This window comes from Eupeodes corollae, chromosome 2 (assembly GCF_945859685.1).
Source record: "Eupeodes corollae chromosome 2, idEupCoro1.1, whole genome shotgun sequence".
Classification (NCBI taxonomy): domain Eukaryota; kingdom Metazoa; phylum Arthropoda; class Insecta; order Diptera; family Syrphidae; genus Eupeodes; species Eupeodes corollae.
This window is the reverse complement of record NC_079148.1, coordinates 6,018,157-6,041,578: the sequence shown is the minus strand read 5'-3', so window position 1 is coordinate 6,041,578 and position 23,422 is coordinate 6,018,157. Positions and strand designations below refer to the sequence as shown.

Here is a 23,422-nt window from a genome sequence, read left to right as displayed (position 1 = left end):
TTTTACCAACATGCGTCTCCAGCCAGCTCGGTCCTAGCTAGCTGTCTCCAGTTTCGCACGGTAAGTTGATTGAGGTCTTCACCCACCTGCGTGTGCCACCTGAGTCGCGATCTTCCTCTTCTGAGCCTTCTTTCGGGATTGGATTCGAAGACCTTCCGGGTTGATGCGTTGATGTCTATTCCCTCTACATGATCCAGCCATCTAAGTCGTTGGACTTCTGTTACCCAGGTCAATGTCGCTGTACAGACCGTACAGTGTGTCGTTGTATTTTCTTCTTCATTCTGCATCTATGTAGACGGCACCAAAAATCACACGAAGAATTTTTCTCTCGAAGCATCCTAAGACGGTATTATCTTTCTTTGACATCACCCAGGCCCCAGCACCATAATAATTGAGAATCAGGATAATAAGGTTCTTATAGACGGTGATTTTAGACCCTCGAGAGAGTTCTCTAGAGAAAAAATTCTTCAAATACCTCAAAGTTATAGATGTCGATGGTGAAGTTTTGTTTAAAACTTCGTTGTTCAATGTCCTTTTCTGATGACAGCATACTTGGTCTTGCCCTTATTTACCACCAAACAAGTCACAATGTTCAAAACCGCTCCACTGACATCACGCTTTGATCTTCCAGTTATGTCAATATCATATGCGTATCGGAGTAATTAGATGGACCTTTGGAAGATTGTGACTCTAGTGTTGACGGTTGAGTTTTGTTTATCATTCATCAATTCTTTTCAGAACGATGTTGAAGAAGTCTCAAGACAGTGCATCGCCTTGTCCTTTTTTAACATCAAATACTTCGGTGAGATCTTTTCCGACCTTGATAGAGCAGCGTGCATTCTCCATCGTCATTATGCACAAACGGTTACGTTTGACAGGGAATCCAAAATTAGACATTGCTCTGTAAAGCTCTTCCTTATAGATTCTGTCATACGCGGCTTTAAAATCGATAAGGAGATGGTTCGTATCGATTTAAGGTTCCTGTGTTTTCTCCAAGTACTGCCGTAATGTGAACATTTGGTCAATGGCGAGCTTTCCTGGTATGAAGCCACAATGATGAGAACCTATCAGGCTTTTGACGAACGGCTTCAGAAGTTCACATAACACGGCAAAAAGGATCTTATACGCAATGTTTAGGAGACTGATGCCTCTGTAGTGGGTCTCCTTTCTTATGTATTGTGCAAACTATGCTGAGATTCTTATCGGGCATATTTTGCTGATGAGTTGTTGCATATTCCCTAGCAAGTCTTCTTCTGCTTCTTTGAATAATTCCGCCGCGATGCCGTTAGCTCCTGAAGCTTTGTTTGACTTTAGTTAAGATGTAGCTATCGTCACTTCATCGCAGTCTGCGTCGCCTAGGTTGAGTGGTTCTATCTCCCTTACAGCGACAAACGCTTTCAATTAATTTGTGCCGTCAGGTTGACTTCCTGACCACGTAAAATGACTGCATAGTTGAAAAATACCAATAAGCCTCAAATATTGACGGATTCACTGTTGACAACCCACGCAAACGAAACGGGCAAAATACTGCGAGTCAAAATGCACTTTTGCATTTTAAAGTATTTAAATTTTTTTAGCTATTTACAGCATTTTAAAGTAGTTTAGGAATTTCTAATTAACAATTTTGTCGAATAGGTGCAGAGTTGCCCTTTTAAAAAATTGTTTTTTTTTAACTTCCCATAGGATGTTATTGTAATGGTTCAGATTTATCAAATTGAAAATTATGACATTTCTCGACGTTTCAAGGTCCTTAGAGTCGAAATAAAAGATTTTTAGAAAGATGTCTGTGCGTGGGTGTGTACGTACGTTCGTACGTCCGTACGTTCGCGCCGTTTTTTCGTCCTCCATAGTTCAAGAACCAGAAGAAATATCGATTTCAAATAAATTTTGTTATACAGATAATAAGGCAGAGAGATGCAGGAAGGGTTCTCAAGACAATTGCGTGTGTTGTTTTTTTACCATAGCAGTTTGAAAAATAGGTGAAAATTTTGGTTAACCCTAAATATCTTACGAACCTAAAACGCTAGAGCCTTGAATTAACTTTTATATAATAAACTGTAATGTGATACCAAACAAGTATATTTTTTTTGGAAAAATTCCATTTAAAGGTTTTTTTTTATAAATCGAAAAATATGAAAAAAAAAAATTTGTCACCTCCAAAATAGAGACTAAAATATGATTTCATCTCCAAAACAATTTTGTGCACCGAAATTTTGATTTGACATCTGATAAAATTTTGAGAAAAATTGACAGTTTTTTTTTATAAAAAATAAAAATCAAAAAAAAACATTACTCAAAATTGGTAAAAATTTCATAACTTTGAGATATTAGCTTTAACTTACTTTTATCTTTCAAAAAATATTGTTGTCAACATTCAGTAATATTTTGAAAAAAAAACCGAATCGACAATTTCTTACAAAAAACTAAAACCATACAAAAAAATTAACAAAAGATGGTAAAAATTGATTTTCGACTCAAATATCTTTTCAAAAATTTGCAATATTGGCTTCGAACTAATTTTTTCTTATAAAAAATATTGTTTTCAACATTCAGTAAAATTTTGAGAAAAATCGAATGGACAGTTTTTTTACAAAAAAAAAACCTAAGAAAAATGTATAAAAGTTGGTAAAAACTGATTTTCGACTCAAATATCTTTTCAAAAATTTTAGTTATTGGCTTCAAACTAATTTTATCTTATAAGAAATATGGTTTTCAATATTGAATTGAAAAACTCGAAAAAAAAACAATACTTAAACTTGGTGAAAATTTACTTTGGACTCAAACAGCTTTGCAAAAATTAAAAATATTTGCTTCAAACTTATTTTATTTCGTAGAAAATATTGTTTTCGATATTCAGTAATTTTTATATAAAAATCCAACAGTCCGTTTTTTCATAAGAAATAAAATCTACAAAAAATAGTACGCAAATTTCTTAAAAACTGAAACGAGTACATAAGATGGGAAGTTATCAGTGTGGGTCGCATCCCACCCTCTGTTTTTTTGTTTAAAGTGCGTGTGACCGTTAAGAATGTCTAACTTTTATGATAAATGTGGCTTAGGCTTGGAAATTTATAACGTTTTCAAATTCTGTAAATTTTCCTTAAACAACAAATATCTGTTCAAACACAAATATTTTCTATGAAATTTCAATTCCAAATAAGAGTGGCTCATATTTTAAATTTTCAGGCCCTCGTTTACAGATTTGAATGCTCAATTTCTTGTGCTAATGTGAAGTGCCTAACACATTATAGTGATTATGTTTAATTAATGGTCAGTGAAAAATTATTAAAAATCTAGGAAATAGTTTGTGTAAGGACTAAGTCGAGTTTAACTTGAATTTAATGATTATCGGGAAGAATAAAACTATGCAAGGGAAATATTGGAGATTTCTTAACGTATGTGACCCTAAAAACTAGTTGTAAAAGTTTGATGTAAACGCTCTCAAAAAAAAGTGTCAATATTTCTAAAAGTTCTACTATTTTCTTAACTAAACTTGAGTTCGTGTTTCATATATTAAGTAATTACACAAAAGCGTATCGAAGTTGGCTTATCGAACATAAAAAAAAAATAAATATTAAAGTTTATGACCTTTACTTTGTTTAAGTCGTAATCAAACAAACAAGAAAAAAAATTAAAATTTATGTGAGACCCAAACAATTCTTAGAACAGCCTCAAGCAATAAAAAATAATTTAATTTTAATTTTTTTGTTTTGTTTAATATCAAAGATCAATAACCAGACTTGCCGCTATAACAGTTACACTCATGCACTCACCTCAGTGCTCCCTCAAATTTAATCCGAATTTTTTGAATATATGTGTTTTTTTTTTGTAAACTCAATCTTCTCGATTAATTGCATTCCACAATTCAATCTTAAACATTCCACAATCGAAGCCGACAATCTAATTAAATTTAAGAACGTTTTTTGGCGGCTCAAGAGCGGTCTCCTTTTATTCAAGTCGTCCCGTTTTTCATTTTGAACAAAAAGTAAAACAACAACAAAACTAATAACCAACTTGTTCCTTCCTTATCCTCTGCATATCCATCCCCACAACACAACACAAAACATATCCGTGTTTATCCGCAGTAAGAATGCAAATAATCGCACAAATGAAATTATTATCCTTCCTCTCAGTTTGGTGTTGGTCATAAACTAAAGGATTTGGTTTAATTCTTTTCTTTTTGTGTTTTGCTGTAATGGTTTGAGTTTCACTTGACTTGGACTTTCTTATCAAGATCGAAGAAATTACCGTCGCGTTAAGAAAATCCACATCATGGAACGTTCTTTCTTTCGCTTTTGGCCTGCCTGCTGTTGTATGTGCGAGGCGCTCCATCATAAGAAATAGCCTTCCTAATATCCTCATTTCGCGCCTTAATTTCCAACTTTTGGGGTGTTAATTTTCTTGCATATACGGAACTGACACGCATCTTGAAACATGGACAAACGGACAAAATAAAAAGAACCTCAAAAACACCTGAATCCGCAGCAATCAGCACCGGATCTCCCAAGTACGAGCCAAATGAACTTCGAGGCGAGCTCCAAGTCCGCCTTTAATTACCCGTCAAGATAAAAAAAAGGTCAGCCATCAGAAAGAATATAGAGACGGCTAGCTGGATCTGGATTGAGGTGAGCGTTTCATGCAGCATTTCCATTCTCAATCCAACTAAAAAAAAGTCTCGAATTTGGTCGTGACTTCATTTCTCGATGTGGCTTGGAGGAGTTTCACAGGACTCAAACCTCTCGATGCATTCCCTTCCCCTTCTCACCATCTCCGATGTGCAATGCCAGTTTTGTCCATTCTGTCCGCCTTTTTAAAGATCGTTTCGACCGATGATGACGGGAAATTATTTTATTACAAATCGAAATTGTTCAAAAAGGGGGCGGACCCGAAGGATGTTTTAATCCGCGTTTGTTCAGTCATTCAATAAATTCCAATTTTAATCATAATTACTTTTTGCCAATTGTCTGTGTATATACCTACGTGTATGTATATGTCTACAACCTCCCTTGGATTGCATTGCATCGATTTTATGGGCAGAGGTGTGTAAAGATATGATTTTTATGGGCCGAATAGAATTTTGTCTTATACTTAAATTGCTTCGAACTTGCAGCTCAATTAAGCCCCATACCGCTTGGTTCTTGCTCTTGCTTTTTTTTTTGTTTTTGTACAGCATTTAGTTGAAGTAGTTCACTTGATTGCTCAACTCCTCTCAGCTCAGCTCAGCTCAGGTGGGTGTTTAGAAGCCATAAATATGAAGAATATTTTCAAGCGTTTTCGTGTTAACAACAACTTGTTCAATAATGGCGGGCACTTGATATTTATTAATTGGAAAATTGCGATCTGGTTTGTTGGACTTGTAGAATTGTAAGCCATAACGCCAGCTGCAAACAAACAAAAATAAATAGAAGTAGAGGTATTTTACATATAAGTTTAAATTAAAATGACAGTTGTTATTAGAAAATTGTGGGCTTGATCTGAAATCCATTTAATGTTTATATTTATATGAGTAGAATGACCATTTGCTGAATTATAAGGGGAAAAAAACTTGTTTGACAGAAACAAAACAACCAAAAGAAAGTTTTCGACTGAAAGTACGAGAATAACTAATTTGAACTAAGGTATACCAATTAATGGTACCAATGTTGAGAAATGTTCGATGACGCTGAGGCACATTTGAGGTTCTATGCTGTTGATGTCCCGAATTATTTCATCCTTAAGCTCTTGAATTGTTTCTGGCATATCGAAGAACACCTTTCCTTTCAAATAACCACAAAGAAAGAAGTTTAACGGTGTTAGATCACATGGTCTTGGCGGCCAATTTACATCGCCACTACGTGAGATAATATTGCTATTGAATTTGTCGCCAAATAGATAAAATGTTTCGTTAGCTGTGTGTCAGGTTGTACCGTCCTGTTGAAACCACATATAGTCCACATTCATATTTTTCAATTCGGGCCATAAAAAGATCGTTATTATTTCCCGATAGCGAACTTCATTCAAAGTACCTGCCTCACCGGACTTATTTTGGGAAAAATAGAGGGCAACGATGCCGCCAGCTCATAAACGGCACCAAGAAATCACTTTTTGTGGGTGCATTGGTTTTTCGACAATCACTCTTGGATTATCTTTTGACGAGGGAGTGTATACTTCATAAGAGGTACTGCACGTTCCATTATTGACTACTGCTTTGTAACTGTGGTAACATTATTAGCAACTTCACAGTAGGAGCTGAGACATTTTCAGATCACATGCCTTTAAATGACTTTTTCTTCGTCGGAGTTGGTTAGCACCTTAAATACGAAATAACTTAAATTTATTCCTAAACTAACCTGGAAAGATATAAATAAGATAGATTACCAAATTAACTTAGGAATAGAACTTTGAAAAACTAGCAAATTCTTGTATGCCTGTGAAAATACGTTCTCTTAAAGAAGTTATTAAGAAGCTTACCCAGGAAACAAACCACATAGAAAACAACCAATTTTGAAGCAAAAATAGTTATAGCTTTTACGGTTGCACAACGTTGATCTTTTCAAAAAAATATGTGCTGAAGCAAATACAAATTTTAAGCGAATATGCAATAATGAGAAAGGAGGTTTTGATCAATCGGACGGTCTCAATAATTTCTTCAGGATCTTTAACTGGTCGCTATGCTTCCTCGGCAGCTACGTAGACTCGAGTGCAGATATGATTTCTAGTATGATTCATCTGGGAATGGAAACGTTTATCCCGAATAGGGTTAAAAGTATTAAAATCAATGTTAAATCATTGTTCGATTCGAGCTGCAACAAGGTTATCAAGGAGAAAGAGATAAGCTTCCGGTGATTTAAAGCCAATTTAACTAAAGAAAACCGGAAAAAGTTTAAGCAAGCCAGGAAGGCCTGCAACGCCTTTATTTGAAGGACCAAATTTGTACATTACCAAAAATACTGCAATGTCCCCCAATGTAAGAATTATTGGTCATTTGTAAAAACATGAGGAATTCTTCCTTGGTCCCTACAATTGTTTTAAATGAAATTCCTTTTGTTAGCTCTATTGATTAAGCCAACTTATTTGCAAGGCAGTTCACCGAAAACTCCACCTTACCAGATAGTGTCATGACTCCTTCAGTTCTTGAACGCCTAAATGATTCTATGAGACCAATCTTTTTTCGTACTCGAACTGTGGCGAGAGTTCTTAAAGATCTCAACATTCATAAATATGCTGGCCCTGATGGTATCCCCGCTATTATTCTGAAGAGGTGTTCTTCCACGCTAGCAAAACCACTTTTCCATCTATCCTATTCTTCCGGGCTCGTTCACAAAAAAAGGCGAATCTTCTTCACCCACAAATTACCGACCAATAGCACTAAAGTCCCTTCTTTTTAAGGTCATGGAAACGCTGATTAAATATCAGCTTAAGAAATATCTTGAGGAACGGAAGCTTCTTAATGACCGGCAATACGGCTTTTATAGCAATAGGTGCACTGGTGGTCTCATGGTTCATCTCACCGAACAGTGGAACAGATTTTTATATCGTTTTATAGAAATAAAGATGACTGCACTTGATATTTCAAAAGCATTTGATAGAGTCTGGCATCTTGCTCTTTTATCGAAAATGCGTCTTCACTGGATTAGAAATGTTTTTTCGGACTGTTCAATACAAGTTGTTTTGGACAGATTGAAGTCTGAAACCCATAATATAAATGCTTGTGTGCCCCAGGGCTCCGTTTTGTCTCCAACCCTTTTCTTCATTTTTATAAATGATCTCCTGTCTGCTTCTTCTAATCCAATACATTGTTTCGCTGACGATAGCACTCCAAGCTTTTCATATTCGTTTCCAGACTCACAAAAATCCTCTTCGGATGTGGAACTGCAACGGCAAAATATGATTAGCTCATTTAATTCCGACCTGCACAGCATTGTACAATGGGACAAAAGAAATCGTGTGGAATTTAATGCCTCGAAAATGGTACTTGCATCAACGAAACGGAAAATCTTGACATCCTCGGAATGTGCATCAGCAACCACCTTTTGTGGAGGGATCACATCGCGATGTTGCAAAAAATGCCGCAAGATGTCTAGATTTGTCAGTTGTTGCAAGACATTTTTTCTCCGTCTGATCTGGCTACAATCTACAAAACCTATATACGTCTGAAACTTGAATATAACTCTCATCTCTGGGCTAGTGATCCAGTAACTTATTCAAGCCTCTTGGTCAGTATTCAAAAAAGAGCTTTTAAAAGGTGTGATCAATTAGTTTACGTCACTCGAACATCGACGCAAGGTTTTTTGCGTCACCCTTTTTTACCGTTTTATTAACAGACTATGCTCCACTGAAATAGCCAGTTGCATTGCTCCCCTTCAACAATTTAATCATAATACCTGCTTGTTTAGGAATGCCCATCAGTTTACCCTTGAGCTTAACTTCAGCCGTACTATGAAGTACAGAGATTCTCTTTTTAGCCGTACTACGCGAATGTGGATCGCTTTTCCACGCTCTATTTTTCCGTGTCATTGCAATGTTCAAAAATTTAAAATCAATGTACACCGACACATCCTATCTAACCCTTCCCTCTTTTCCTAATGCTCACACTGTGTCTTTGGCATATTAAAGGTATACAAAACCCTTTTAGCGTTCGCTAATTTAAAAAAAAAGAGTACTGTACGGACAACTCCAACACGTCAAATTTTCGGTCGATAAGCCTGCTTCCAAGCAACGTTAAGTTTTCGAGAAGATCATCAACAGGGCTCTGACTAAGTGGGCCCCGGGCAACAAAATAATTCCGGTTAAACAGTTCGGTTTCAAGGCGGATGATGACACAATTCACGCTGCGTCTAAACTCGTTTTTGATATCCAATTTAATAAAACAAAACAACAATGCACATGTACTGTTTTGGTTGATTTGGAAAAGGCCTTTGGCCATCGCGTACGCCGACCATCTAATTGTGTACGCCTGAAAGATTGATGTTATTAGATTTCTCTTGTATCGTGATTTCGCCAAGATTCAGCGATATTGCGACGGCTGAAAACTGAAAATAAATGTCTAGAAGTCGGAGACAATTCTGTTCCGGACTCCGTTGGATAGGGCCACGAGGGATACGTGCAAGAATTGGAGCAAGAGGGTAATTGTTGATCTTTACGGGCAGCCATTAGCTAACAAAAGTGTAGTGATGTACCTCGGTATCTGGCTAGATCAGTATTTATATTTCCACAGACAAATAAAAGCTGCTCTGACCAGGGCCAGAGGAGCCTTCGCTCTGACGTAACGGCTGTTTTACAGCAGTCGGCTTGAACCCAGAGTTAAGGTAATTTGCTACATGACCCTCATACCGCCGATGATCGTTTATGGTTGTCTTGTGTGTTTCAACGTTGCTCCTTCCCATATGGAGAAGTTTCGGGTGTTCAAGCGGTAGTGCTAACGACCCTGTTCCGGTTTACATGTAACAGCCGAATCTGGCTTCATTCCACCAGAGACATTCCCTTTTTTAGATAGTACAGTGCAGTACAACAAAACAGAGCAGAACTCCTTCGGTTCAGTTTTGGTGGATTCAATCGGCACCACTCTTAAGTGGGTAGTCAGGATGGGGTTTAAGGCCTTGACCCGCTTACATACTTGTTGTATAGTTGTAGGGTTTTTTTTAAAGTAGAAAATAGATTTTAGAACCGAAAGGCATTATTATGAAGTATTATAGTTTAACTTAAAACTTAAGGTCCCTTCTATTCCTGTCGTAAATCACTAGGCCTAATTTATTTATTTTTAATTAAAATGTTTAATCGCGTTAAGTGATAAAACTAAGTCTTACAAAATAATTGGAAAGAGTTTCTTCATCAAACGTACGGACGTGACGCTGCTACATTGGGTTATTAATATAAAAACGCTCGACATCAATTTGTCCGTTAAAACTGCTGCGGCGCTACAACCGACGGATTATTTCATTTATTGTTTTTAATATCGCTGCTTTATTAACCGATAATTTACGGTCGACTGGTGATTAAAATCACATTAGGAGGTTGTGCAGCCATTATTGCTAAATATACGACCACTACCGCAACAGGTATCGCCATAATTTCCAGTTTACTCATTTCAGCTTAAACCAAAGGATTGGTAATACAAATATTAAAGAGATAGAATTTATTAGCTGTTTTTTTTTCTCGTTTTTGGAATACGAAAGTGGGATATTAAAGGGATTTTATTATTTTAATTATTATAGCCATGCAAAGAAGACGCAGAACGATGGAACATAAGATGGACTTTCTTATATAAAAATAAGGCTATGGATGAAGACACAACACTGGACTAAGTTAGGTACAAGGTGTGGATTTCTTGTACAAAAATTGTTACAAGCTGTCCGTAGTGCTAAAGTTGAAGAAACAAGTGTTCCAGCTCATGTCCTGTCCATTTGAGGCTGATGGTTGGGAGGTTGTTGTAGGTGAGGACGACGATGTCCAATTTCATTGCAAAAGCAGAATAATGGTTGAGTGAGTTTTCAACGTGGGACAAACATGAAACACCCACGCACAACATCGCATCGCACATGAACTGAACTGAACCGAAGAACTGAAGAATCAACTGATGGGAACACCAGATGCGGGCAAAAAGGACGAAGAAAATGAGTTTTGGAATTGCAGAGAAAATTGAATTTTATCCTTCGTACATACACACATTGATACATATTTATTTTATGGTGTTCTATATCCTATTTTTTTATTTTCTGTGTTTTTATGTAGTAACTATGTTAGTAAGATGAAAGGGTTTTCGTAGCCTGTGAGATTTAGAAAACAACGTATAGTGGCACTGACAGTCGTACGTCGATGTCGATATCGGTGTTGCTATATGCATACATAGGTTTACATGATGCAGAGATCTACGGAAGGAACGTACTATATGGCATGTAATATAGGTAACAAAAATGTTCTCAGAGAGTTAATTTTGCAATCTCGAAAATAACGAGAGGATGAAAGGGTTTTGAACAGTTTAAAGTACGGTGAAAGTTATCGTTTCATTTGGCATTGATTAAGTGGGTTTTCTAATTTAATTTCCCTGGATGGTAGGAATTCTTCCATCACATAGAATATTGAAAATACCTTTTAGAATCTCTTTTCTTAATTATCCGTTTTTATCCTTTAAATAAATACATATTTCATAGAGCAATATTTAAGGGTACAAAAATCTGGAAAACTAATCTTAACAAAAAATCTGTGAGCAATTATTTAAAAAAAATTATGTTTTTAGGAAGTACATAATAATAAAGGATTTTTAAAAGCAAAAGGGACTTTTGAATGGTAATTGAAAGGGAACAAAAAAATGCTCTTATATGGGGATTCTACAACTTGCGGGTGAAACTTTTGAGGATTCCAATAGTCAAAATAATTTAACAGAAAACATTAAAAAATATTAGGGTATCAAGGTGTACGGAGTTCGATACCAACAAAATCGAAGTGGAAATTTAAAATCATTAAAATGCTGCAACTAACATTAAAAAATGATGTGTTTTTGTAGGTAGTATTGTCATTTAAAGATTTTCACAAAGTACGCAAATAAAAACTTAAATTTAAGATATCCAGATATTTAGTCTACCGAAGACATCTGGTAAAATTTTGAGAATCGAAGTAACGTTGTTTTAACATAAATTAAAAACCTTAAATAAGACATTACTTAAAGTTGGTAAATATTAAATTTTGACTCCAATATCTTTGCTAAAAATAAAAAATATTACATATAAACAAATTTAAAATTGTAAGAAAAATTGTTTGTTATAATTTTTTAAAAGATTTATTAAAATTTAATTTGCATTTTTTATAAAAAAAAATAAGAATGTACAAAAAATTGGTCAAAATTAATGTTCGATTTGAATATTTCGGGAATATATGAAGGTATTGACTTCAAATTTTTTTTTGAATGATGTTTTTACTAAAAATTGCTTTTGAGATTGATGAAAATTAGGTTGCGACTAAAAATGTCAGGAACGAAAAGTGATACTGATATAAGACTTATCATATGCAAAATATTGTTGCTGACTTTAAGTAAATAATTTAGCAAAATTAAAATTAATACTTTTTCTTTTAACAAAACACTCAAAACCTATACAAAAACAAAACAAAAAACTGATAAGAAATGGTTTTCGACTCAAGAATTATGAGAGCGAAGAAAAATTATGACTTCAAAATTTCTTACCTTAAAAATATTGTTTAGTTTATGTTTAGTAGTATTTTTGTTTCGTTTTTTTTTAAGGAGATTGTGAAATTGATTATTCTGAAAATTATAAAAAAATGTCATAAACCTTATTCTTCTTTACATAAAATTGTTTTCGAGGTAATATCATTTCTTGTTGGTTTATTTGTTTTGTCAGATATTTATGTTTACAAAAAATACTTTGAAGTGATAGAAATTTATAGCTTAATTGGAACCAAAGCAAGCCAAGCGCTTAAGCATATCTTTATGACCATGGAACCTAGATTTTAGAAACCATGAACTGTAACCTTCATAAAACTTAAAAAAAAAAAAAAACAAGCAAATCTGTTTTGATAAGGAGTGTGAAACGGATCGAAATCAATCGTTTTCGTTCCCAACCTTGTTTCGCTCATCTAATAATCAGAACTTTAAACTATGGTACGTAGATTCAAACAGAAAATACAAAACCTTGTGCTTACAAATAAAGGTAGACTATAATACAAGCGTTTTCACCATACTGCCAATGGCAAGATCGTCTGCTGAATTTTGGAAAGGAATGAAATTAGTAAGTGTCGCTATGCTAAGCCTTCCATTGGGTGCAGTCTTAAGGCGTCTAATTTAAAGAATAATTTTTCTTCGATGCTCAATACGGTATGATAATTGTCTGCATTAAAACTTTTCGGAAGAAGAATTGATTGCAGCGATAGACAGAGCAAAACTACACAAGGCAGCTGGAACAGACCGAATTCCAGTTGAGTTTTTCAAGTATGCCTCCAGCGATTTAATTGCCCAACTTCCTTGATTGTATAATGTTTTGAGTCGTTCCTCCTAGTTTTCTGTCTTCAGTTATTTTTCAACTGTTTTAAAAATGAGATGCCTCTGTTCCAGAGAACTATCGAGGGATATCGTTTTATGAAGATATTTGCGAGTATGATATTCGGTAGACTTACTTCGTGGGTAAACGTAAACTCCAAGCTCAGTGAGCTGCAAGATATTCAACTACAGATCAATTGTTTCTGCTGCTATATATTGCAAATGTATACTTAAATCGTGGACAAAAATTATATGTTTTTTTTTATAGATTTTAAGACAGCATTTGACAGCATTGATCGAGAGGCACTTTTTCTAAAGTTTTTTAATATCGGCAAATCTTCCAAAATTATTAGTATTTTAAGAGCTCTTCATGCTAAAGATTCAATAGCCGTTTGGGATGGAGAATGCCTATTGTTCACTATATTTATTGAAGATTTAGTGGGGCACAATGAAAGAGGGGTAAAATTTACGGGAGAATATGTTCCGGGCTTATTGTATGCTGATGATATCGTACTTTTATCGGAATCTGCCGACCAAATCCAAGAAATGATCATCAAACTTGGAAAATAATGCGATACATGGAATTTGTCAGTTAACATTAGCAATTCTTACACGGAAGATACCAGGATCAGGAAGTTCAAGTTGTTAAGGAAGTTTAATACCTCGAAGTGACAATAACAAGTAACCTTTGTATGAAACAACATATCAAGTCAAAACTTCAGGAGCGAAGGCTGCCCACTACGTTTCCTGGGAAAACTGCATTGCAAATAAATCCATCCACCACTCAGCAAAATATTAAATGTTTCAAGCGGTGGTAAAATCTATTATGCTTTACTCCTCAGAAGTGTCGGGCTACAAAGAATATGAGGATGTGGAAAAATTATCAGGTTATTCTTAAAGCGAGTCTTTGCTCTCCCATCAACAACACCTAATTATTTGCTTCATATCGAAACAGGTTTGCAACCGTTGTTTATCGACACGCTCTAGATTCTTTTCGATTACGTTATCAAAATACTCCGATTGGATTCATCATGGCTCATCATGGTCAATAGAGTATTAAAGTTTTTGATCATAAATCGGCTTAGTTTTGTATAAACTTGGATCGATCTTGCTAATTTGACGGGTGAATCGATCGACAATCAAACGGGTTTTAAAGGAAATCTTTACTCCCTTGTTGCGAAATTGGATGAGAAATGTCAGCAAAATTTCATCAACCAGTCCAAAGCATCGAGTAAAGAGACTTCTATAGTAAGTTGGAGTTTAATCTTGGAGAATCAAACTACTTCGACGACAAGATCTCAACGACCAGATCTGCCTATCGAATGCCAATTCTGCAACTCCCATGAGAGAGAGGATATCGGACACTTTTTGGGATTTTGTCCAACTAGCTGAAGATTTAATCAAAACCCTTAATGGAGCAAAAGGCTGGGATAAACTTTACGAACTTCTCCAATAGCTTACAATAAAAGAATTCTTACAGAGAACTTTTAATTTTTCCATTACATTTAAATTTGTTTTATTTTTTATTTTTGCTGTATCCTTTTATTGAAATTTAATTTAATTATAATTTCCTGTTCAAATGCCTCGAAAGCTACAATCAAAATTTTAAATAATGAGTTGCAATAAGTTGTTGGCTAAAACTTTCCAACAATGGTAAATGTTAAAATCATGTAAGTTTTTCCCTTATACATAATTTAACAATCGCTCTCTCTTCTTTTATAAAAATATCTTAAATAAATCTTCTTTACAATTCTCAATTATAATGCACTTCTGAACAATCATCTTGTCAATTTGCATCTTTACAAACCATATGATTTCTGTAGCTATTAATAAAGCCTAAAGCCTCATTGAGTCCGCATATTGGCAGTCGAGTTGTTTAAATCAAACAAAAAAGCAGAAAAGAACGTCTCAACTTGAATTATGTTGCAAATTTGCGTAACACAGAAACCGAATTCAATTTTCTTCCATTTTAAGAATACAAAAATATAATTCACTTGAATCATTAATTCGCACTTCAAACAACTCGTCGTATATTAATATATAATCAACTGCATCAATGACCTCGTTAATCACTCACTTACCTCGCTAGTTGCCCATTCATTTAATTTAAAGATTATCATCTGATTGCCCTTTCACAAATCCACACATTTGGTAGCGACGATCAGAGGTGGAAGTGGTAGGTACATTATAGTGCCCTCTGATGTTCCTGGAGCCTTTCCCTTCTTATTCCTATAGTTGACTCGGTGTTACAGATGCAACTTCCAATAACACATGCGGTAGTTCCTGCAAGTGTTAAGTCCCACCGCAACAATCGAAAAATAACTTTTTCGCTTTGAAAGTTTAACCGTGTTACTTAGCAGGTATAAGAAATACCTCTCTTTATAGAAGACCTTCTTTGCTCTGGGAAAAGAAAAACAACAAAATCAAGGAGGTAGGCAAGAAGGTAGGTACTTTCCTTTTGAAGTCGATGTGTGTCTTCACCTCAAAAATTGAATTGGAATCGACTGCCAGGCAGCTAAAGCTAAAGCCAACCCAGCCCATCCCATTAATTTATTGGCTTCACTGCACAATGAGGTGAAATACAAAACGCATTCGAACAGCTAAACAATCATACCTCGGTGATGTCGAAGTCTTAGTCGATATTGTATTATATGGCAACACTGTGTGTGCTGCGACTTAAAGAAAAATAGCTTTGCCGCGTGCCATACAAAACGCGAACGCCACTAAATTGTGATGAAGCGCACAGCTTCAAGCAAACTAATGGAGCGCAACATTTCACTGGAACTGGCATTCTTTTTTTTTTGGCTTGAACTAGCTTTGGGATGCCTCACTGTTTTGTGTTACTTTTCCCTGTGGGCTCTCGAACTCAAAACCACCAGCACAAGTTCCAGCAGTCAGTTATAGATATTTCGCGATAAATTTCACGGCTCGTTAGCGGACAATTTATACAGCCCCAGAACGATGAATGGGACAAAAGTAAAAGTAAAGAGCTCCATCACTGACCCCTTTCAAGAAAAAGGGACTGCATAAAGATTGGTATGGAATTGTAGTTGTTGGAGTTGGAGGGTGGAAATCAGTGCATAAACAATTTATGCAGATTTCTAGTTTCTCACAATTAAAAACCTTTTAATTGTCTTGCATATAATATATTAGCAGCTATTCCCGCTGTCTATTAACCCATAAAAAAACTATTAAGTTCTTCGAAAAAAGTCTGTTCCTACATTGTACCCCATATCGCCATCATCAGACAAGACACAAGTAATAGAATTTTTTGTAGCATAGGTAAGGTAAAGTATGTTTGTTGGTATCGTATGAAGACGGGACGTCCTAGCAATTTTCTGCTTGGATTGTAATAATATTAAATTCATATGCCAGCCTTGCGGAATACCGCATGCAGATTAGTGCAGACATTTACATAATAACATGTGCCGTCCAAGTTACAAGCTAATAACACTCGCAGAACTCAGAACACATGCCGGGAATTTAATTTCTTCTACTTGGAAAATTTTGATTTATCTTGGAAGGTGTAAGGAGGCGGAAAATTGTTGCCGTTGTCAGTACGGTGCAGCGACGGCGGTGTGCGGTTGGTGAAGGGGACATTAATGTTAAGAAGAAGAAGTGAAGACTTCATGTGGGGACTATTAATAATAGATATGAGTAATAGAAATTGTGGTCTAGAATTTCTAATAATTATTTTGCAAAAAATTTTGCTATAGTTGGAACGGACAGTAGTACTCTTTTTTAAGTTTCTACTTATTCTTCTCAATTAAATATTACAAAGTCACAGTTTTGAAAAGGGTATATTAGTGATTTGTTTTCCTGGGGGGTTGCGGACTAGAATCCAGAAAAAAACAAAATCCAAACTTTCAAAATTATATCCGGTACTTTTTAGAATTCGAGAACTTTCAATAATAATACACGACAAAAATATTGTCAGAACGATTTTCTTGCAAGAGGTTCAATACCTGCCAAACCATCAGAATTGGAAAATCTTCCTAGAGTAATTCTTGTCATGAAAAGTGCTTTTTGAAATGAGCCGTTCGGATTCGACTTAAAACTGTAGTTTCCTTCCATCCTTGACAACATTACCCACACACGGGAATGGTTGAGACTTGTAACTTACTATGTCTTAGTTCTCAACGGACCGGTGTCCCACCTACATTATTTGTATATTGTGTTAGGCATGGGCCGAAAGCCCACACATTAGTTTTAATTGATCAAAAACACTTTAAGAAAAACGTAGAACCAGTTTTGAAGGCAGGAAGGACTGATATGATATGTTCAAAAAGGCCATAATTTGTATGGTAATGAGAAAGGCGAAAGAAAGGGGCCTATCGAATAAAAAGGAATATTTTCTGAAAGAAATGGTGAGTCTATGGTCCCTGCTAAAAGCTGGTGCAGAAAGACAATATCAGCTTGTTTTTGGAGATTAATAACTCTTAAACCATCTTACGATAAGTTGGAAAGAATAGCTTGCCACCCCAAAAAAGACCGTAAATCTCAAATCGAAGCAATGTGAATTGTACAGATTTAATTCTTTAAGAGTTCTGAAGGAGGGACTAGACTTGACTAGCGTTTTCAAGGAAAGGTCTTGCAAACGAAATGTATAGTAATTTCGTGACTTAGTAGTTCGAGCAATCGTTAAAACAACGTTTGATAAAAAAAAGGATGTGTTGGGTTTGTTAAAAATATAATGGATATGGGCTCGAACATTTAACTAAGTGCGGCAGTAAGTTCAGGATGGAAGGTGTGATCTGTAAAGAGTGAATATTTTGAATTTTCATTTAGCAACATTAAATTCGAAGACATTTTTTTCGTACCAAATCTTAAATGAGTCAAGAAAATCTTGGAGTTAGACAGAATCAAATGGAGAAGAAGAAATAACCTTTGATATTTTCATGTCATCAGCGTAAATAGAGAAGTTGATTTATCAATGTCATTCACTTCCCATAGAAAGCTATTGTAATGGGTCCGATTTGTCGAATTGAAAATTTTGACATTGCTCGACGTTTCAAGGTCCCTAGAGTCGAAATAAAAGATTTTTGGAAAGATGTCTGTGCGCACCTCCAAAATTTATCACCTCTAGACTTTACGACTAAAATATGATTTCATCTCCAAAATAATTTTGTGCATAGAAGAATAATGTTTTTGACATATGATAAAATTTTGAGAAAAATCGAATTGACAGTTTTTTAATAAAAAATAAAAATCTAAAAAAAACATTACTCAAAGGTGGTAAAAATTGAATATCAATTCAAATATCTTTGCACAACCTTGAAATTTTAGGCTTCAGACTTATTTATCTTATAAGAAATATTGTTTTCAATATTCTGAAAAATGTTGAGAAAAATCGAACTGACAGTTTTTTACAGAAAATAAAAATCTAAATAAAATTAATAAAAGTTGGTAAAAATTGATTTTCGACTCAAATATCTTTTCAAAACTTTTAGATATTATCTTTAATTTACTTTTATCTTTCAACAAATATTGTTGTCAACATTCAGTAAAATTTTGAAAAAAACTGACAGTTTTCTTACAAAAAATAAAACTCTAGAAAAAACGATACCAAAACTTGGTAAAAATTTACTCTAGACTCAAATAGCTTTTCAAAAAGTAAAAATATTGGCTTCCAACTTATTTTATTTCACAGAAAATATTGTTGTTGATATTCAGTAGTTTTTATATAAAAATCCAACAGTCCGCTTTTTCATGAAAAGTGTTTTAAGCAAGACAAATCGACAGACGGGATGGGAAGTTATCACTGTTGGTCGCATCCCAGCCCCTTTTTTAATAACGTCATTGATAGTTTAGACAAAAAACTAAGATGTCTCCTTTGGGGAACTGCTGAGCTTAAATGGGATTTGAGATTTAGAACCTGGAAACATCTCTCCATATATCGGCGGTGTTCTAGGTACAGCCTGCGCCATGAAATAAAAAAGGGTGGGAAATTTCCCATTATCATAATAATTTGAATTCGTCTGAATGGCATCATTTGCGGCTTCAACAATAAAATAATAAACAAGGTGGCACAGCAGTCCGTTGAGAACAGGGACCTAGTGCGAATACTGTTGTCAGGAATGGAGGTGACCAACAGTCTTAAGCCGAATCCGAAGAGCTTATTTGAGAAAGCACTATCATGGCATGAGTTTTTGGAAGATTTGTTAATTCCTCGCAAAAGGCAGTACCCTTGGAAAAAAAAATATAAATGGCACGGCCCAGGATTAAACTCAAGACATCTCACATCACAGTAAAACGCACTTTTTTTGTAAATTCACTTCTATTAATTCAATCTTAAACCTATCTTAAAGCTAGACAAAAATTCATAAAACTAGCCTAATTAAATATAACTTACAACTAAGTTAATGGTCCCGTCCATCCACGGTTCTTCGTCTGACGTGGTAGATTAGCGGAACTGCCAATCTAACCTGTATCAGTCCGCATCTATCTAAAAAGAGGAATGCTATGGAGGAATGAAGCCGCTCAAGCGTGCGCTCTCTAAATACTCGTCGTTCGGATAGAACGCCCCGAAAATTAAATTGTTGGTCGAATAGCTCTTGCAATGTGACCTCGAACCAGTTTTATCACGAAATCGTCAATTCTGTTGATTCGTGCCCCGTTGTATAGGACATCGTTGGAAAAGTAATGCATTTACCCCAGACCACTGGGGTAAATGCTGAAGAGAATCGGCGAATATAAACGTCCCTGTTGAAGACCATTTTTAATTGAGAATGTTGTGGTCGAAGAAACGAGTTTAGACGCAGCATGAACTGTGTCATACAGTAAAACGCACTAACCATCATCCCACGGGTAATGGCAAAAAATGCTTCAAGAGTTTTTGTAGTAACATGGCTCCATAAGGTGTTATATAATAATAAGAAAATGAAAAAGTACACAATTTAGGTTTAAAATTTTTCTGTCGTAATATAATCGAGAATCTAAATCAATAGAAACGTATAATTGGTTTGAATTATGTAAGAAATACTTAAATGTTATAAACGTTAATAGATAACGAAAGATTTGTTAAGAAAATAAAAGAAGCGCGCTATGACCTTTCCTTACAGTGCTCGCATTTTGATAATAAAATTCAATTATTTGCAAGCCTTCTTTGTTTGTAAGACGATAAAACCAATGTTGCAGAAAAGAAAATAGCAAACAAATAACCCATTAAAAATTAGAATTTTTGAACTATTGTACCTTCTTGACATAATATTCTCATTCTCTACTCTAAATGCATAAAGTAAAATCTTGAGTCTATTCCTTATCATCTTTTGAATTTCCAGAATGAATACAATTTTTTGTGAACGCAATCATTGAGGGTGATTAGTTGCATTCACTCAAAAGATTGCAATGACTAACATCACTCAAATTTTGCAACTACCATTTATTTGTTCCCAATTATTTAAAAGTATTAAATTAAATGTTATCATTTGATGCATTCATCTGCATTATATTAAGTACTCTCATTTGCATTCGAAATCCCTTCTTATCTTTTCAAAAAACAAATTCATCAATGATTGCATTCACAAAAGATCGCATTCTTCAAAAGCACTGGTAGGAAAGTATATTTAATTTTCTAAGAAACAGTTTTGACCCATAAATCATTATTAGCTCGTTTTTGATTTCGAAACCACTTTCTATGAATCGAATTCTTCTTTTCAAAAATTCCTCTTCATCTCTAGCCATTCATTTTTAATCTGCTTATCATATCCCATCCTGAAAATGGTTTACTTCTCTCCTTGTCCGAAACTAAATTTAACATTTTACACCATTAAGAATCACATATACGAGCATGACATAAAAATCGGTTGCCCAGAAACACATATCAAATTTTTCACATCAAAGTTTCCAATTAACCTCTTTCGTAGGATTTTGAACGCTGGAGCCAACAAACGTGGCGTTGAAGTACTATTGCAGAGAATTTCAATTAACGAAACACAAAAACGAACCAAAACCACTCTTAGCCTACGGAATTTGAAAAACAATGCAAATATGTAATGTAGTCTGGTTGGATGTTGGTGCGGATCTAGCGAGAGAAAGGAGACTCATCACTCTTGGCTGATGATATCTCTAACATGTTGGCATTCCAGGAAAATCCTTGAAACGCACTGAGGGTTTCCAAATATTTACATCGTTCGCCATGGGGCAGTGTAATCACTCCAAAGAACAACTATACCCTGCACAATTCGCGCGTATATCCTATACCGAAATTGGCAACGAAGGGAATACCCATAATAACGGTACTAGACCACTATGCACTATATGCAGCATTGTAGCCAGCTCCAAAGGATACCTACGTCTAGTTTGTTGTATGAGTTGAGTATACTCGCCTCGCATAGTTGTAGATCACCACGATATATTGGAATAAATATTTGCAGAGGATGCGATTAGCAGGCTTCGCTTTCCCGTCGCGATTCGGGAAACATGATGGCGGGCAAAATACCACTAGTAAATGGTTTCAGGCTCGAAGAATCGAGATGATGCTGCATCGGATTGTGCCCTCTCAGTTGGTTCTTTATGAGGAACCTGCAAAACCAATGTAAAAGTGATGTAAGTTGGTAAATGAAATTGTTCCAAACACAATCTAACCCTTTACAGAACTGGGTCATTGTGGCCAATTACGAATCCGATTGGCACAGTCCTGAATCTATTTCTATGCCATGTTAGATGCAAGACCCCCCACTCTGTTCAATTCGTGTGTGTTTTGTATACGTCAAGTCGTCCTCCTGAAGCGGCAGAAGCAGTAAAAGCCTATAAGAGCCCCGCAGAAGTGGATTACAGAAATATTCGCACAAGCCTTTGGTTCGTTTGTCGTTTTCCCTTTACACGCGCTATACGTAATCGCATAACTTCTGGGTAATCAGGTGCCTACGCACGAACCTCACACATGAATATGTAAGTACGCACTTAAGCGCTTACAAGTGTCACCTCTGCATGGTTATAATGTAAAGGCAAGTACCTATGTATCTATTTAAACCTCTACGTTTACCTGTGCAAGCTCATCGATGGGGGAATAAAGGTCTAACGTATAGAAAAATGAACAACCACTTCTAACCACTTGGGGGTAAGAAAACAAGGGGAAGAAATAAGGTAAAAAGTCAGGTGGTAGTGTCGCGTGGAAATTCTATCGTTCAAGCAACACAAATCGAATTACGGAGTCATTAAGTTGGCTACCAACGCAACGCAACGGTGGTGTTCTCTGCGACGACGATGTTCCTAGGAATTGAAGCAGTGCATTCTTTGGACGAGTTGAGTCTCTGAAGAACAGAAAAAATAGGTCTTTACGCATTAAAGCGAACGTAATTCAAGTTCTTGTCATTGAAATGGGTTCAATTCCGGTCGGTTGCGGTACAGACAAGCCCACCTGATTGTCATGGCAGGTAATACCTGCTATATTGGCATAAAAAAGAAGCAAAGGTAATACAATCTACGTTTATTCGTGGGGGAGGCACATCGACAGGAGAGGACGAATTGTAATCCGTTGAGGTTTCAATATTATCTTTTTCTTTTATTCTCTGGAACTGCCCTGGTATTCAGTGTTGTTGTATGGTATTTGGTTCTGGTGTAACATTTTTGTGTGCAGACAAGAAAGTGTCCTCTAAAAGGATCAAATGATGCGAAAGATTTTTGAAGGATTTACACAAATTGTATTCTTTATAATTTTATTATGGAAAAGAAGAAGGTAACTGATGTGGGAAGGACATTAAGGGTAAATATAATACTAAATTTGTTGCTGTTGGTTTGTTTAAGGGGACGGTTTGGAATTCTTCGAATTCGAGATTACCCTTGAAAATGATTGACATGAAATGACGCAAAACAGAAATTCAAGGTCAAACATTTTTGAATGAAGTCAGTTTTGAGTCTATGTAAAAGCACCTTTATCATTTTTCTCGTTTAAGAAAGTAAGTGCATTTTAATACACTTACATGGCCCTCATAAGAAATCCTAAAATGATTAATACTTTACTGAAGAATGATATTATTGAGACTGTGAGGCAGGATCAAAACCCTTTGTGAGTATCAGATTTGAATGACAAACCATCAGTCAAATGATCAACAGACATCAGTCATGATCGAAACAACAACATTGACTAGGACCACTACCTCGTTGTAGCCCAGGTACGGCTACGGGTATCCCGGTCCAAGCCAAAACAAGGAATTACTGTGAGAAGTTTCTACGTTCGAAGGATACAAACACAAGAGACTGCCATGTCCTTTTCCGAACGAGTCTCTAATGAACTCTTAAGGAATCCTATGCTGCCTGCATTAAGCATTGAAAACCTGTGGCAACATTGCCTTGCAGCCATTAGAGATGCCACTTCTGAAGTGCTAGGTTTCACTCGGCCACAACAGCGAAACCCCTGGTTTGACGACGAATGCCGGCAAGCGCTCGCAGCGAAACAAAGAGGCAAACAAAACTACGTTCCACAGAAGGACCAGATTTGCTCACGAGCTCTAC

At 35.7% G+C, this 23,422-nt stretch overlaps 1 long non-coding RNA gene across 1 annotated transcript; it reads right to left on the bottom strand.

The window, feature by feature from the left end:
* Positions 1-3,576: 3,576 nt before the first annotated feature.
* Positions 3,577-15,949, bottom strand: LOC129946161 (uncharacterized). Its single transcript, XR_008781546.1, has 2 exons — positions 15,049-15,949; positions 3,577-5,381 (listed from the first exon to the last, which is right to left on the bottom strand). It is a non-coding gene; the product is annotated as an uncharacterized LOC129946161 (long non-coding RNA).
* Between the last annotated feature and the right edge of the window lie 7,473 nt (positions 15,950-23,422).